Consider the following 9,780-nt stretch of genomic DNA (forward strand, 5'->3'; position numbering starts at 1 on the left):
CGTGATTGGGAGTCCCATAGGGCAGCCCACATTTGGCCCAGCGTCATCCGGGTTAGGGTTTGGCCGGGGTAGGCCGTCATTGTAAATAAGAATTTGTTCTTAACTGACTTGCCTAGTTAAATAAATGTTAAATAAATAAAAATATATATACTGTAAGGCCTAACTGCAGGTGTGTTGAACATATTGTATGGACTAGGAGAAGATAACTACCCATATCAGTTCATTTCAGCAGCATAGGAGGACTGGAGAGATAACTGGTGATCTACCCCTCGACACACAAACAATTAACACACATTGAGGAAGTCTAACTACCCAAACATCCTGTAGTGTAGCGAGAGAGATGGCATGGATGCTCAATTCCAGTGGGCATGTCTCGGTTTGACCTACCATTGAATCAAGGTGTCAAAACCAGCTACAAAGTCGAGGAAACATGGAATAATCAGATGGAATCAGAAGCTATTCCAAAAATGCCTGTGAGTAATGAGTGCAGAGTGAACCATGTCAAAGTGTGTCAAAATAGCCCAAGAGGGAGAAGGGGTTGAATCTTTAAAGGGAAAGAGTGGCTTATTTAAAGGGGAACATGTGGAATCTGTGTCTAACATGTCAGGATAGCCTTTAGGGATGAGAAATTGAAGCCTGACGTGGGCACAGCTATTCCCTTTAAAGCTTTTTTTTTAAAGAGAGAGGAAAATAAAATAAATGTCTGAAAGGAGGGTAAGGATGGCCTGTCAAAGATCCCCCACCCCCCAGACCACCCAGAAACAGGGTCGAACTGTCAGTCAACCAGAAACAAACATGCTCTTTAGTCTTTTATTACCACCGTGAAACTGATAAATACAATATAGTAATTATCTGGGAGGCCGAAGCATTAGTTTAATATGGGGCAAAGTTAACAGATATTTTCATGAGCTATTCCAGACCATTGGAATCTAGTTGTTTTACATCTTTGCTATGTTATACATTGGGTAGATTCAGACTCTCTAGCAGCTCTACTGTCAGTAAAGGTAAATGTAGGCAGATTGCGGGGACAATAAAGCTAGTATATTCACTCTTTCCATATTTCAGAGTTGAGTAGCTAATATTTATCCTCCTGTAAGGTTAGACTGGCTGCCAGCCTGTTGGATTATTGCCCGCTCACTACGATCACTGATCCAAACAAACACACACATAATGCACACAAGCACACAGACACACTCGTATCCAGAGGTCAGATGAGGGTGCAAAGTGTGTGTCCCCTGTGTGTGTGTTGGACCCAGTCATCTGTCAGCAGGAAGGTTTGGGCTCTGAGCTCAGGGTAATCCTGGTGTCAGTGATCAGACCTCTGACCGGACCGGGCAGCCTACACCAGCTTGGGCACACGCACACACACAAGCACACAAACACCACCAAAACACGCAGTCTAATCCTCGTCTAATCCCCCCCCCACCTCACCTCATGCTGGACACCACGATTCACAAAGGTCGAGATTTCAGCCCCCCTCTTTCCAAAGCCCCCCCCAGAACAAAGAGGGAGAGTCACTGACTGCTTCATATTAGTGTTTAATTAAGTTAAAAGACCTCTCCTTTCTCTGCCGCACTAGTCTCTCCACAGACCAATAACCCAATTGAAGTCGTCTATTCTTTCATGGCTCTGAGCAGGCATTCCAATGGGCTGGGATCACCGCCCTGCCGTCCGCCCCGCCGTGTAGCTCCAGCTATACAGCTAGGGCCTTGTGGTTGCCTCTGGCCATGGCTGATCTCTCACTCGTGATTAATTCAATAAAACCATTAAGCGGTTCACTCCCTCCCTCTCTCCCTCCCCTCCTCTCTAACCTCGCACTCCATCCCTGACTAGCCCCCAGGCGTGCTCACACTGACAGATCTCTGCTTAGCACCTTCATACATTGCAGATAACCTTTTTATCACCAGCCGGCTAAACAGAGTCAGGCCTGATCTCCAGAGGTTGGTGCTAGCTGTAGAGGGATGGAGGGATGGATGGAGGGGAGGGAAGGAAGGAAAACAGATTAAATCTCTTTGAAAGTACTCTCCCTTTGGATGTTTTATCGATGGTGGAGCAAAAAATGGTGTTTTCAGCTGTTCGGAAGATAAGTGCCATGTGTGAGATCATTAGATATGTGTTATCCTGGTCTCTAAGCTTTCTTTAGGCTTTTCCCTTCTTCTCCTCTCTATTCCTCTGTTCATTTTACTAACATTTTCAGCTGCTCTCAAGTAACATTTTATCTGGCTAACTTGCGGCAGGGCCATAAATCTATCTAAAGCACACAGTGACTCCCACGCTTCGATTACACCACTTTGGCAGCACTTTTTATTTCATACCCAAATTACTGTGACAAAAAAATCTGTAAAACGATATAAATCCTTCATTTATCATGCACTACTACTGTTATAGTCCATTCAAAGTCTATGTTGATTTAAGCTCTTCGTATTTCATCTGGGTTTAGCCAAGTAGTTAAGATGAATTATTAACACATAACCACCCCTTTGAATGCTATGTTTGTCCCTTCTATCCTTTTTGTATATATTTCTTTACAAATAAATGAGTTTCCTTTCTATTTAGCAAAGGTTAAATCAAAGGTTGGAAATGAGGTGATCGTAGATAAGACAGGTCTTGAATAGAGTTGGTCTGGGGTGTTAAGGTCTGCTCTCTCTCTCTCTCTCTCTCTGGTGAGGTTTTCAGAGTGTTGGTGAAGTGAGGGCAGAGAGGTCTGGCCTGGGCAGAGTGCCACTAAGCAGTGGGGGGTCCTCATTCTGAAGCTGCCTCACACACTGCCTGAGTAGAATATAAATTACACCCGAGGCGAATAACAGCCCATATCATATGAGAGCGTTGTGTTCAAATTGTAAAAATGAAGTGTGGGTGACACCACCGCTGCTTTCGGTTCCTCTCGCTGCACACTTGGGGAATTCACATTTTTTAGGGGGTAAGAGTATCTTTTAACACTCCAGAGACTCTAGCAATGGATACATCCACCCACCATCACATCAATGATAGTAGGGAGAGAGACATAGAGAGAGATAGAAAGAGAGAGGGAGTAAAAGACAGGTTGTCCAGCCGTAATGAGCGACAGTAACTCATGTCAGAGCTGGGCTGTGAGTTATGACCTTTTTAGTCAGGATGGGGTTAATGTTTTCACTTCCAATGGCCTGACACCCTACCTAAGGAGCGCGTGGACAGCTTGATGCGTCTGCGCCAGAATTTATAACCGCGATCATTGTCTCTGTTATTTTTGCCCTCTGAACTCTCCGCCCTGACACTCGTCTGCCTTTGCAGCCGTCTCTCGCATGGTGTACTCTGAAAGTGCCAGATCCCTTTCGCCATGTTTCAGCGTGGCGGTAAATCTGGAAGGCTGGCAGGCTGGAGCCATAGTTGCCAGAGTGGGAGGACAGGGGGAGAATGGAGATGGGATAAGGGTGGTAGGATATATGGAGGTGGAAACGAGGTGAGGGTGGTAGGATATATGGAGGGGGAAACGAGGTGAGGGTGGTAAGATATGGAGGGGGAAACGAGGTGAGGGTGGTAGGATATATGGAGGGGGAAACGAGGTGAGGGTGGTAGGATATATGGAGGGGGAAACGAGGTGAGGGTGGTAGGATATATGGAGGGGGAAACGAGGTGAGGGTGGTAGGATATATGGAGGGTGAAACGAGGTGAGGGTGGTAGGATATATGGAGGGGGAAACGAGGTGAGGGTGGTAGGATATATGGAGTGGGAAACGAGGTGAGGGTGGTAGGATATATGGAGGGGGAAACGAGGTGAGGGTGGTAGGATAGGGGGAGAGTGGTGACGAGGTGAGGGTGGGAGGACAGGGGGAGAGTCGTGACGAGGTGAGGGTGGGAGGACAGGGGGAGAGTGGTGACGAGGTGAGGGTGGGAGGACGGGGAGAGTGGAGACGAGGTGAGGGTGGGAGGACAGGGGGAGAGTAGTGACGAGGTGAGGGTGGGAGGACAGGGGGAGAGTGGAGACGAGGTGAGGGTGGGAGGACAGGGGGAGAGTGGAGACGAGGTGAGGGTGGGAGGACAAGGGGAGAGTGGTGACGAGGTGAGGGTGGGAGGACAGGGGGAGAGTGGAGACGAGGTGAGGGTGGGAGGACAGGGGGAGAGTGGAGACGAGGTGAGGGTGGGAGGACAGGGGGAGAGTGGTGACGAGGTGAGGGTGGGAGGACAGGGGGAGAGTGGTGACGTGGTGAGGGTGGGAGGACAGGGGGAGAGTGGTGACGAGGTGAGGGTGGGAGGACAGGGGGAGAGTGGAGAAGAGGTGAGGGTGGGAGGACAGGGGGAGAGTGGAGACGAGGTAAGGGTGGGAGGACAGGGGGAGAGTGGAGACGAGGTGAGGGTGGGAGGACAGGGGGAGAGTGGTGACGAGGTGAGGGTGGGAGGACAGGGGGAGAGTGAAGACGAGGTGAGGGTGGGAGGACAGGGGGAGAGTGGAGACGAGGTGAGGGTGGTAGGACAGGGGAGAGTGGAGACGAGGTGAGGGTGGGAGGACAGGAGGAGAGTGGTGACGAGGCGAGGGTGGGAGGACAGGGGGAGAGTGCAGACGAGGTGAGGGTGGGAGGACAGCGGGAGAGTGGTGACGAGTTGAGGGTGGGAGGACAGGGGGAGAGTGCAGACGAGGTGAGGGTGGGAGGACAGGGGGAGAGTGCAGACGAGGTGAGGGTGGGAGGACAGGGGGAGAGTGGTGACGAGGTGAGGGTGGGAGGACAGGAGGAGAGTGGTGACGGGGTGACCACGGGTGGCCTTTGGCTGACCTTTGGGTTTTGAGTGGCAGACAACCCTCTGACTCCTGATCTTGTCACCAGGTGTGAGTTTCTGCATTTCAGTCGACGTGAGGAGCTGAATAGTCAGTAATTTCAGCTTTGACTAATTACTTGCCCGTGTGTCTTTTTGGACTTGTTTTTGTCACCCACAGTCACAAGCCTCAGTGTCAGACATTTTGTTTCAGAGACATTTTCCATTAGTTGTCAACCTGTCAACGTGGCTTGGAACTCAACAGCCTTCCAAATTTAGACAGAAATGTTGATCTCCCCACCCAAGTAAATAAGCTCAGTGATGTCATGATATGTTGTTGACTACTGTCTGCAGTATTATTCTTGGTTGCTCAGATCCTCAACGTGAGTCCAATCTCCCAGTGTAGTGTGTGTAGTATTTTGCAGATGCTATGTGTGCCAAATGTGTGTGCGTGCTTGTGTGTGTGTGGTGCTGGGGGACCCACAGTGCTGCCTGTGCTGTGGTCTCATGGTGTGGATAGGTCCCTCAGGGCCTCTAAACTCCCAGACCCCAGCAACCCGAATCCCAGCACACATGTTTGGCCCAAGCCTATAAAACACACATATTAAGCACCTGATAATTCAGAGAAAAGTGAGGGAAAAGCATAGGAATGCGCATCGAAGGCCTTGTCTTGTTTATACACACCACTTTACAAGAGCCTGTCGCTACTGCTGTGTCGGCAGGCCAAGAGAGGTACACTGAGATAAAAAGGTTCAAGGAGACTACCTTCTGCCATGACTCTTCCTCCTCTCTCTGCTTCTCTTCATCCCTTCATTCCTCCGAGGGTGAAAGGGCAGTCCTCTAGGTGCCCAGTGCTGAGCCCATAAATTGATGTTGGTGTGCCCTGACCAGCGTGCCAGGCCGATGTGTCAGCAAAGGACAGGGCTACTACGTGTTTATGTGTGTGTATGTAAGTTGTCTGTTTGTGTGTTTGTGTGTAACGAGGGCAAAGGAACACTGAGAAATAAGTAGGGCAGCAGAGAGGAACATGGAGGAGAGAAGAGGGGAGAGTGAGAGAGGGAGGAGGACAGGGAGGACTGGAGAAGTGAGGAGAGGGTCATAAATTAATCAAGAGGTCGTGGTGTGGCGGAGTGGTTTTGAAGAGAGGGGAGAAAAAAAGCCTTGGAAATTCGCTGACAAGATTAATATGCAGTTGATGGGAAGGTTTTCACGACAGGGTGCCAACAAATAAACACAATTCAGGGATGCCACGTCCCTCGTGGGGTGGGCTCTATGAACGGACACCGCCGTTCCCCAAATTCCAGGAAGGCGATCCGGTGTCAGGTGGTCCCAGCCGCTCGCCCTCAAGGGACGAAAAGGTTATCCTGTTCTCCGGGAAACCGGGAGATCTCGGCACGATAAGGTTCACTGAGACAGCTGCGGACTAATCTCCAATCCATGCCAGCCGTAATATGGTACAGATCACACTCGGCTATCCGATAGCAGTGTGAAAATGAGCCAAATCATTTAACATACATTTTAATCAATTTTCTTACCGCAACTTGTGTGTTACAACAGCACAATGTTTTCACACCCAGAACCACAATGCTGGAATATATGTATTTCTGTCAACTTTAATTTGATTTGACCATTGGTCTTTAAAGAAGGGTGAAGTGGCATGCGTAGGCCTCAGAGGGTTCACTACGGCTGTGTTTCTGTTTCAGTTGGTGGTCACTTTAATGATGTGGTAGTCATCGCTGGGCTCATGGCAGGACCCTGATCAGAGGCTGGCTAACTGGGACCGTGCTGGATCCCTGCACCGGGTTCAATGAAAAGTCACAAATGGGATCATTCCTGTGCCGTTTTTTACTACCCAGAAGCCACCAGACTGGGTGAGGTGTGTTCCTCTCCGGATCCCCAACTGAGCCACTTTTAAAACCTAGCAGCCGCCGCTAAGCTAAACCATCCAGAGCCCCAAAACCAGCATGCCAACTAATCTAGGCCCAGATCACAATGTGAAATCACCCTTCCTTTGGCAGGAAGGAATGATGACATCACAATGTGAAATCACCCTTCCTTTGGCCAGAAGGAATGATGACATCACAATGTGACACCCTGAATCTCCAAAATAGCCTTATAGTACCTATGACAGTGGATCTCTAACAGCGCTGTTGGTGAGAATAAATACATCCTAAGTAACAAATGGTTCCTGCCCTTTACAGGAAGTGGATTGAGGAAGTGGATTGAGAGAGATATTTTAGGGGTGTTCCAAACCAACTGGAGGCTCTAATTTGAGAAACAGAGGTAGCAGAACTTGACCCTGGCAAAGTTTCCTCCAGAGATCTTGAGTACCCTGCTGGATCAGTTCTTACTGTTCTCCGCGTTGGAAAGGTTTACCGTCCCCTCCTGGCTATTAGTATCTCTGCATGGGCAGGGCTTACTTGGAATTCATAATTGAAATAACATGTAACAGATTGTGAATGACGTGTAACAAATGACTAGTAACATGTAACAAATTATTATTGACATGTAACACTTTAATTCTCTTCTATCTTTATCAATTCTGATGAGACGATGGCTGCTGAGTCATTAGCCTCACAGCAACACTCTGAGGAACTCAACACTCCCCAACACTCTCCTGAGCACACAAAGCCCCTCAAACACTCACTTTCACCCAGCCTCCCAGTCACCCAGTCACCCAGTCACCCAGTCAGCCAGCCTTCTTCACTCTTTTCTTATCCTGTTCTCCTCACTCTTCTCTGAGCCTTCGCACTGTTGCATCTTCTCTTTTATTGTCTCACTATCCCTCACTCTTCTCTCTTCTTCTTTCCACTGGGTTTCTCAGCCAAACCCTTGACAGGTAACAATCATCATCAGGCCTCAGCCCAGAGAGGGGCCTGGTGGGAAAATAAGGAGCTTCTGATGTCACGGCTACAGAGTTACGCAGGGAGATGTAAATGAGCTGTCGTTCAGGCTGACCACTCTGTGCATGATCCAAATAACCCCCAGCAGGACCCCTCCCGCCCGCTGACCCCCCCGTCCTCCCCCGGTCCCCTCCACAGCCACGGACCCCCATGCTGTCTTTGAGCTGACACATGCCGTGTGTCTCAGCACGGAGGAAGTGTGGAGGACACACCTGCTACAGCACACAGGCCTTAGCTGCTAACCGCTGACACACTGACGGATCACAGGGGCCCTTTGTCGAACAGAGAAATTAACACTGACGCTCGCTCATTAGAGTCCCATTGTAGCATTAGCACTTTGTCCTCCGTTAAAGATTTCCACGACAACACACTGACTTTCTTAATGTACTGTAGGGCAGGGTGCTAATGCTACTTTGGCTGAAATGGCCAGGCTGTGTGAAAAATATGTTCCTGGCTGTCTGACAATCAGCCAAACTTCGTAGCCAATCAGCCTGCATGTAGCAAATGAACACATTTATATAGACACATAGAAACTAAGTCTGGGAGAGGTATATTGGTATATATATATATATATATATATATATATATATATATATATATATATATATATATATATGTGTGTGTGTGGGGGGGGATAATGTTCAGCACTGGTTTCAAGGTCACTGGCCCATGTCTCTCCCCCTCCCCCTGCAGGGGGATTGTAATAGCTCTGATGACAGACATGTAGGACCAGCTGGGACAGTTTAACCCCTGTGCAGAACAGGTCCCTCACACACATACACACACCCTTATAAATACACATTCAAAGTAAATAGAGACCCCCGGGCCCCGGTAAATAAAGGCAAGAAAATAAGGATTGTTATTGTTGAATATGGTAAGGCTGTCTGGTCCATTAACTTTTTAAATTCTTATACTGGACGCACAGACTCATGGGAGGGTATTCCTCTGACAAAACAGTTTGTCCAGAATTTTGCTGAATGACTGGTGTCTCATACCTTGTAAGACGAGCGTATAATTTCATCGCGGTCATGTGCTAAATTCCACTTAACTCACGACACCTGGCTGTTGACAGTCAGAGCTCTCGCCATTTTAATTGGACATGCCTCCAGCAGATCAAAGTTAACCCCTCCGACATGACGCACGTATACCGATTCATCTAGTGAAACAATGTGCTGTGACCTGATGTCCTCATTACTAATGTGTCTATAGCCCTGTTTATACCTTGTTCTAACATGCATCCTTCATCCTGATATTGTCCTGTTCTTGTCTGATTACACTTATAATATCTGATCACAGTCAGATTACAATGCATATTTTATTTGTCTACAGCTGTCTAAATATGTGGGCACAATCAGAATGTGGACAAGATCAGGACAAAGGACACATGCTAGCATCAGGTATAAACAGGGATACTGTCACGCGGAGCAGAACAGGTGAACCCAAGAGCAGACTCAGACGAGGAGACTGGGATGAGGTAACCAAGGTATTTATTGAAACACGGGGGGAAGATGGAGTGCAGGTCAGGGGAAGCTTGGGCGGGTTGCAGGACACCAGGTGCGGAGGCTGAGGCTGGAGCGACAGGGGTTGAGACAGGGTAAGCAGGTCCGGAGGGCATCCAAGGGAGGATAGAGTGGGGGGTCCAGGACAGAGTAGCAGGACTGACGAGAAGTCGGCCTGGAGACAGGGACCAGAGTCAGAGCAGGCAGAACTGTAACGGAGAGGAAAACAGTGTCAGGCAAGGGAAAACAGGCACAACAGGAACAAACGGCTAGAAACATGGACTGACTGAGCAGAGATTATGATCTGGCAGTGTGGAAGAGACAGGACTGAGTATATGTAGAGGTCTTGATTATGGAACAGGTTGCAGCTGGTGGGGATCTGCTCTGACTCCAGCACACCTGTCTCTGCTCACACAATCACACACACACTACTCACCATTACCCCATACACTACCCGCCATTGCGACCTGTACACTCTCGTTGGTTGGCCCTCGCTTCATACTCATCACCAAACCCACTGGTTACAGGTTACCTACAAGTCTCTGCTAGGTAAAGCCCCGCCTTATCTCAGTTCACTGGTCACCATAGCAGCACCCACTCGTAGCATGCGCTCCAGCAGGTATATCTCACTGGTCACCCCCAAAGCCAATT

The sequence above is a fragment of the Oncorhynchus kisutch genome, linkage group LG26 (genome assembly GCF_002021735.2).
Source record: "Oncorhynchus kisutch isolate 150728-3 linkage group LG26, Okis_V2, whole genome shotgun sequence".
Classification (NCBI taxonomy): Eukaryota; Metazoa; Chordata; class Actinopteri; order Salmoniformes; family Salmonidae; genus Oncorhynchus; species Oncorhynchus kisutch.